The sequence below is a fragment of the Monodelphis domestica genome, chromosome 1 (assembly GCF_027887165.1).
Source record: "Monodelphis domestica isolate mMonDom1 chromosome 1, mMonDom1.pri, whole genome shotgun sequence".
Classification (NCBI taxonomy): Eukaryota; Metazoa; Chordata; class Mammalia; order Didelphimorphia; family Didelphidae; genus Monodelphis; species Monodelphis domestica.
Window position 1 is genome coordinate 339,136,691 of NC_077227.1, and position 8,342 is coordinate 339,145,032.

The window sequence follows — 8,342 nt, forward strand, 5'->3', positions numbered from 1 at the left end:
CCCAAAGGGCAATAAAAGACTTTATGCCCCTTGATCCAGCCATAGCTCTTCTGGTTTTGTACCCCAAAGAGATAATAAGGAAAACGACTTGTACAAGAATATTCATAGCTGTGCTCTTTGTGGTGGCCAAAAATTGGAAAATGAGGGGATGCCCTTCAATTGGGGAATGGCTGAACAAATTGTGGTGTATGGTGGTGATGGAATACTATTGTGCTCAAAGGAATAATAAAGTGGAGGAATTCCATGGAGACTGGAACAACCTCCAGGAAGTGATGCAGAGTGAAAGGAGCAGAACCAGGAAAATATTGTACACAGAGACTGATACACTGTAGTACAATTGAACATAATGGACTTCTCCATTAGTGTCAATGCAATGTCCCTGAACAATCTGCAGGGATCTATGAGAAAGAACACTATCCACATTCAGAGGACAAACTGTGGGAGTAAAAACACCAAGGAAAAACAACTGCTTGACTACAGGGGTTGAGGGGATATGATTGAGGAGAGACTCTAAATTAACACCCTAATGCAAATACCAACAACATGGAAATGGGTTCGAATCAAGGACACATGTGATACCCAGTGGAATCATGTGTCAGCTATGGGAGGGGTGTTGGGAGGGGGGGAGGAAAAGAAAATGATCTTTGTTTCTAATGAATAATGTTTGAAAATGACCAAATAAAATAATGTTAAAAGGAAAAAAAAAGAATTTGCATACAATTAAGACATACTCCAGACCCTCATACCAACAGAGTAGGGGACAGAGAGAAACCAGAAAGTGTTTCTTGTGCCACAAGGTTGGACACCTAATAAAGGATTGTTATTTAAAAAACAAGTATGAGGCAAATAATAAAGGCATACAGGGAAAAACTTATTACAAAATCAAAGAAAGACACTTGCTGTAAGCATTACTGACTATGGACAGACGAAGAAGCTTCAGACACTGAATCTATGCATTTAGCTATTAATTCAGGGGCTAAACCTAAGTATTCAGATATTGTATCTCATGGGAGAAAGGATTTATGAAGCCAGGACCATAAAATACTTAGTATTGTAAAAGGAGATAGACAAAAGGTATTACAGGATGTAGGAAGCAGTGAAGGACTTGCTGGAGTGAAACAAAAGCAAATACAGAGAAGAGAAAATACAAGGGTGAAACAGAAAACTGAATTTAATGAGTCTGTGGGAAATGATGGTGAATGCCGCGGCCAGGGTCCAGCCTCACTCGCGACTCCAGGGTTCCCAACAGGTGGTGAATGATCAGTCAAAATAAATAAAATAAAATAAATAAGAAATGGAAGACAACTTAATCATATTGGCCATGGGATTGCTTTGCATCTTAGCTGCTCCGCTATCTGGATATCTGATCTTTATTTTTATACCCATATTCTTGGCATGCAGGTATACAAAATCAAAGAGAGATAATTGGAAAAGTAATACATTAATTTTTAACAAATCACTTGATTAACATTTTATATTTTTGTATTGTGATTACAGACAGAATACAAGATAAATGATTTTGTCACAGGTGGTTTACTAGGGAATTTGAGTTACTGATTTGTGTAATTGAGTCTGTGAGTCTTGAAATTTCTCAGACTTGTGAATGTTAAAAAAATTTTTCACTGGAACAATTCCCTACTGGGACCATTTGGAAAGTGAGAACTCTACTTAGATCAGAAATGGGAAGACTTCTACTCCACCCGTACTTAAGACTGCTTTAGGGGAGAAAACTCCTTACTGAAACAATGAAAAGTACTTAAATCCGTACTTAAGCCATGCCTATTTTTAGAAAGGGGTGCTAAGTACCTATAAAGGTCAGGCAACTTGTGAACTTACAAGGAGCAAAGAGGTAAAAACTTACTCAGAGCTTTCCTGATGTGAATTACTCAGAAGTTTTAGTCTACCCAGAAAAGGTGAGAGCAAGATGTGAATTAAGAAGGTGATAACAAAATGTGAATTAAGAATGGTCAGTCCTTTGAAAAACGTCTACTGTGATTGGTAGATGTAAGAATTTAGGGGAGGTGACAAAGGAGAAAATGCTCTTTAAAAGGAAACAAAAAGCTCTCTCTAAAAACAGTCAGCTGGGAAAGGCTGCCTTGAAGGGTCTCTCTCGAGACTTTCTCGGGGACATTTCAGATTGAGAATTGAGCTGGTGAAGGCAGCTGAGATGATGCTGGCCTGGTGTCACTAGAATCCTTGCTTGGACAGATCTTGTGGTGAGTGATTAAGGACTGACTGATCTTTTCTCTTAGGGCTTGGGCCTGGGTTGGCCAGGACTGGCCAGGGCCGGTTTATTCCTTTCTCATTATTTCCTCTTTCTCTCTTTCTTTAATTCCTCATTGTATTATTAATTAAATTCCCTATAAAACCCAGTTGACTTGGGTCTATTCATAATTGGGAATATTTCCCTGGTGACCACCTTATATTTGATTTAAAACAAGACACTGTAGTGAAAACATATTTTCTACGGTCACAATTTACTCACCCACTCTTATATCTACTACAATTTATATCTTCCACTACTTTACTCACTACAGTTTACAACCTCACCATTTTAACTCTTATAGGTCACTGAGGCATATTGAAGTTTAGTGTACCTGTACTGTACCTGTACATATTGTATGGGCCTCTATGATTGATTTGTGTGCTGGCTTCATGAGAAAGTTTTGAGTTTGGCCTGTAGCTGCAGTTTTTCTGGGACTTATGTACCTAAGTAAAAGCTAACCCATGATAGTCTTTTTGGGATTGGGTTTAAGGGTCTGATCTTTTGGTGATGTTTTAGGGGATAAGGGTACATGTGTTTTGCTCTTGCATTGTTTCTTTTAAGACTAGGGGGAATAATAATCATGTCAATTCATAGGTAAGGGGCATTGATGAAAGAAGTCATGCAAGGGGGATAGAGTGGGCAGTCACATCTTGCCAAGGACCACTCTGTGGTTTCCTCAGTTACCATGCGTGACTCTGTCAAGGTGCCGTGGACTGATGGACCCCAGCATATCCCACTTAACTATCACGAGGACATGATACCATTAAATAGCTCAAAATTAACAACACGTGATTACAGGAATATAGAGATTAGCTGAGAGGAAAACCGGGTCCTTTAGAGTAAATACTCTAAACCCAGACCACTCCGGCTTGAGGATTAGGATGATAATAAGGAAAGGTCTTTAGAGAGAGAAGGAGAGATAGAGAGGAAGTTAAAGATGAGCTTGGCCGGAGGCTAAGTTTCAGGAAAGACAGAGACAGGTGAGAGGTAATTCAGTAAGAGGCTGGCTTTCTGTGGACGCTCCTATTTATTATTATTGAGATGCAAATGTTCACAATACATATGGATGAATACATAGTGGATTGCCATTGGATTACTTGTAAATTACAACAGGATAGGGGCGCAGTTTATCTCAGCCAGGTGAGCACAAAGAATCCTGAGTTCGTGCCTAAACCTGGGGGAAGCTGGGATCAAGGGTCAAAGGCTTTACTTGCCATGCACAGGACTGAGCATGCTCTCTCCTAAGACAATCTTTACATTTTAACTATTTCCCTTGTCCATAGATAGGTGTGGACTGCTACACGCTTCTCCTGTTTCACAGGCTATGCTAATCCTCCCTGATCTAACTAACCCAAATTTATACTATCTGTCTTAGACATTATTCTATTTTGGTTTCATGTAATAACTTTTGTTTGGGTAAGATGCTCCAATAGCATCTTGGATGTTTCTCATTTACATTTACTGGGGTTCATGAACTTGTCTCAGTTTTTTTTTTTTCTTCAGCCAGGGATTGTCACTATGGGCTTAGGGGTTTTCCTGATTCAAATAAGGTTTCTTTGTGGATCATGTGTCAGATCTTATGCTTAGTACCAGTCTGGGTTCTTATAAGGATTCGTGTTGTTTGCTACCCTATATAACTCAAACCAGTCCTGGTACCAAGTTCTCTATCATATTACTTCCAATTCGGTGTCACTGTCCCCTAAGTTATATTTCTTACAAAATTCTTCAAAACTACTTACTCCAGTAATATACAGTATTTCCTGTACTGATAATGAGTTACCTATATTTTCAATTGCTGAATCAGAATGAGAATCAGAAAATCTTGTTTGTTCTGAATTCAGGTGTTCACTATGCCAATTTGTGTCCCATTCATCTAAATCTTTATGAACTTTATCATACAGCTTAATGTACTCATAAGGTTCATGTTCTTCATCACTGTTTTGTTCAACCATTATTGTGCCATTTGGTATTGTATCATCTTGGTCTGAGTCTGACTCTTGGTTACTGATTTCTGTACCCTCCATGTCTTTCACTAGCTTTTGTTCAGTGACTTGATGTAATTCTGTGTCAGGTTTTGTGTCTTGGTCTGGCCGTCTTTCAGTGATTTCTATATTTCCCAATTCTTTTTCTATCTGTTGATGAGTAATATGCTCTAATTCTGAGTTCTGTGGTGACAAATTTGATTCTCGTGGGTTTACTGCTTCCTGCGAATCTGCTATTATGTTACTGGAGTGCACAGGTTCTACCATATCTTTTGGATCAGGTTCTTGTGTATCTACTCCCTCTTGTGAATCTGTTGACATAGAAACCATTCCCTCTATGGTGGTATCTTCTGGGAATGACTTCAATACAGATCCACTTGCCCCTATATCAGTGAGAGGTTTGTGCTTTTGTTCTCCCACTTTTGTCCCAAGATATGGTTCTGGAGTTTCTTGTACATTAGCTATATGGTGTTTACATGCACAGATTTCCTATTATTATCTTTGCTTTCTTGCCCCAGGGTTTGTAATACACTTGTATCACTTTGGACCACTGCTGTCCATGAGCTAACAGCTTGCTCAGAGGAAAGGTTTGTGTTTGTATTAATTTCAGTTTGAGAACTTCTTGGAGGAGGTTTCACTATCAAAGACTCTTCTGTTCCCATGCCTTTACATTGTTTTGCAGTCTCTGGTTCAGAGAATATAAAGTCACTGGAAGTTTGATATTGATCTGTGCTAAACCCATCCCTAGGACTGGTATCTTTGAGTGTTATAGGATTTCGTGGGTAAGATTCTTTGGCTTTTGGATTTAATTGAGTTCTCCCTTAATTTTCCTTTCTTTCCCCTCTTAGATGTATAATTTTATCAGCTCCAAAGTCTCTTGCAACAGTGTCTCGTTTAGCTATCTTGTCAGAATGGTCTGCATACTTAAGTTGCTGTTTGAAAGATTTGCTAGCCCCATTTGATTTTCCACTGTCTAGATCCATTCTGCAAGCTAAAAATTTTTCCCAAAAGGATTTAATCTGTTCTTTGCTTTTCTCCATGTAGTTTGTGTACCCATGTATTGTGAACCATAAATGTTATCTTTCATGCCTGCTATTATCTGTGCAATTTCATTTTCCACCCCAATTATAGCTTTTTGTTTTATACTTAAGTTGCTTCCCTTGGCATCTTGCCGAATTCTCTGGTTCTCCACCACTAAAATTTTAAAGTTTTCTTTTTTCCTTTCTACCATTTCCCTTTGTGCACTTTATGCTCATGCCCTCATGTGTCCTCCCTGGGGTATCTTCCAAATTCGTCTCTGTTTTACTAGATAATGCCAGAGCCTGGCATCATGTGGTATAATGCTTATTTCTTGCTACAAATTCTGAATAATGGGGTTTTGCTCCAGAAGCTATTGCTGCTTTCATGGATTTCAGGTCTAGGTGTTCTTGTTCTCTAAGTCTGCAGTGAGAGCAACACTGCTTGCTATTAGATTCCTGTCTCCCATAGTTTTTGTTATTATATAATTTCCCCTGATTATATGTATTTTGACCTTTTCCATCTCTCTTATTTTGACCCTATTCATAGTGATGTTTCATCAGGCAATTTCTTACTATGTATCCTTGACGAGAACACAAAAAGCAAGTCCTGGTATCTCTTTGCACCCTCTGTTGACTTTGGGGTGTTTGTCTATACTATGTGGTTCGTTTGTTAAATGTCTTAATTGTAGCCAGGTTTTTAACCTCCTCTAACTCTTTCTGCCTTAATATTTTGGAAGTCTCTTGGAGCTTTTTCTTTAGATCATTCTTTTCTCTTTCTTGATCTACCTCATTATCATGAAGATAGGTGTCAGTGTCTCTAAGTTCATTAAGTGAGCTGGTGTCAAATTTAGGGCAATAATTCCTGAAGAAATCCCTCAAATGCTTATCACAGCCCTTGAGAAATTGCCTCCTCATGTGTACTTTTGCTTCTTTTGAATCAGGGCTAAAACCCAACAGTCCCTCAGTTTTTTCAATAAGGCGATCAAGAAATGTGCTTGGGTGTTCATTTTTTTCTTGGGATAATCTGTCAAATTTTCCCCATGCATTGGGTCTTTCTGACAATTGCTTCATTCCCTGAAATAGATCCTCATGGAATTTTATTAGATAAGCCATTGATCTTGGATTAGAAAAATCCAGATCCTCAAAAACTTCTGGCCAGCTTGTGAGTGAAGTATCTTTTCTAGTTTGCTCAATAAAATTTTTATGTTCCTGGGGTGCAAAAAGTTCATATAAAAGAATTTTTACATCCTTAAAATCTGGTTCATAGAGGCAAAATGCTCTTTTCAGTTCTTTAATTGTGAAGTGAGGGTCTAATAAAAATTTAGGCATTTGTTTACGTAAAGATTCTAAGTCATGGGTGGTGAATGACCGATGAACCTTTGCATGTAAAATGCCAGAGTTGTCAGTGACCTTAGCTATATCATGCAAAGGTATAATCTTTTGAGCCTTTGATGAATTTGCAAGATTGTTAGCAGATACATTAATTGGTGCCTGTATGTTATTGGCAAGGTCATTTCCCCCTACTGCACCTAATGGTGTCTCAGTATTAGTATTAGTAACTACATTGTCCTTATTAGTTTGTCTCGTCATATCCCCAGTCTCCTTGTTGGTTCCCTTACCCATGCTTTGTTTTCTCTGCATATAATCCTGGCACATTTCAGTTATAATAGGGATCTGACCAAGAAATGCCCATAATCCATCACCTATGACTAGAGCATGTACAGTTTTCTTTGGGAAGATCAGGTTGGCACCAGATTTTATATTCTTTAAGATGTTAGTCATTGCCATGAACATGAAATAGACTTGGGGTATGATTTGCCAGAGGTAATTTACATCTAGATAATTCATAGGCAATTGTGTCCATCCTATAGTCATATTGGTTAATGTCTCTAGAACATTGTCTATCATCCCTGCTATTGTATTATAAATGGTACAGTAGCCCCAATAAATGGCAATTATTCCTAGCACAGTCAACCATAGTATTAGTTGTAACATGTTCCCCATTAGATCTTTTCTAGGCTCTAAGTACCAGGAGTTAACAGTTAGAAAATGGTTGTTGTCCCCACAAGCTTTGCTTCTAGATAGATAGTACAGCTTCCCTTATACAATAGATACTCTCTTTCAGTTGTGTAACTGACCAGAGTGGTAGTTGGTAACTGACTAGTTCTCTCCCCAGCAAGGAATCAAGATGCTTTTGATCCTGTGTGGAAACTGCTAGCCAGAGTCAATGACAAAGGCTGCTCGTCTCAGGAGTTGTAATTGACAACTGACAGTTGATGGCAGTTGGTGACAGTTAGTCACTAAAAGTTATTATTTTTTAAATAAATTGGGTCCTTACTAATCTGGAGTGCCAACTGTTTTAAAAAATAAAGGAAGAAAATGGAAGGGAATGTAAGGGGGTCCATGTCTCTATTTAAACCCTTTTCCTCCCTCCTTGAGTTTAGGGGGGAACTCAGGCCTTGGCAGCTGGAGCCCCCTGAGAGAAAACCAGGTTGACATCCCTGGGCAATAAGAGTAGAGATAAAGTCTGCTCAGGTTTCTCTTCAGAAAGTCTCTTCAATTGGGAAGTGTTGGGGGGGGGGAAGATTTCCAGTCACCAGCAGGAAAAGTAGGTAATCCTCAGGAGAAAGTCTTTATCCACCTTCTCTCTTTGACGTCTCAAGATGGAGAGACCCTCACTGCTCTCCAGCCAGAGTCTTCTCTCCTCAGGAAATTCACTCCTGGAGTCCCTCCCCTGTCGAGGTGATCAATTTCACATACTCTTCAGTCTGACACTTTTTCTTTATGCCAGCCTCTATCACAATAGAACTTTTTAGTGTTCTCTCTAAGAATTCTCTTTACTGTAGTAGGAAGAGGAAGGGGTAACAGGTAAACTTGCTGTAATGGGAGAAAGGGTGTGATGAGTGTGATGAAACAGGTTTACTCAACAATTAAAATAAATCTTTAATAGTATTATTTTAAAGTCATAGGGTTATTGTTTTCAAAATTATATGTGGATTCCCATACATAAAGGTGGATAATGGAATTTCTTTTTTAATAATCAATGAAATTATTTGTAATCAAAAACTGCTTCTG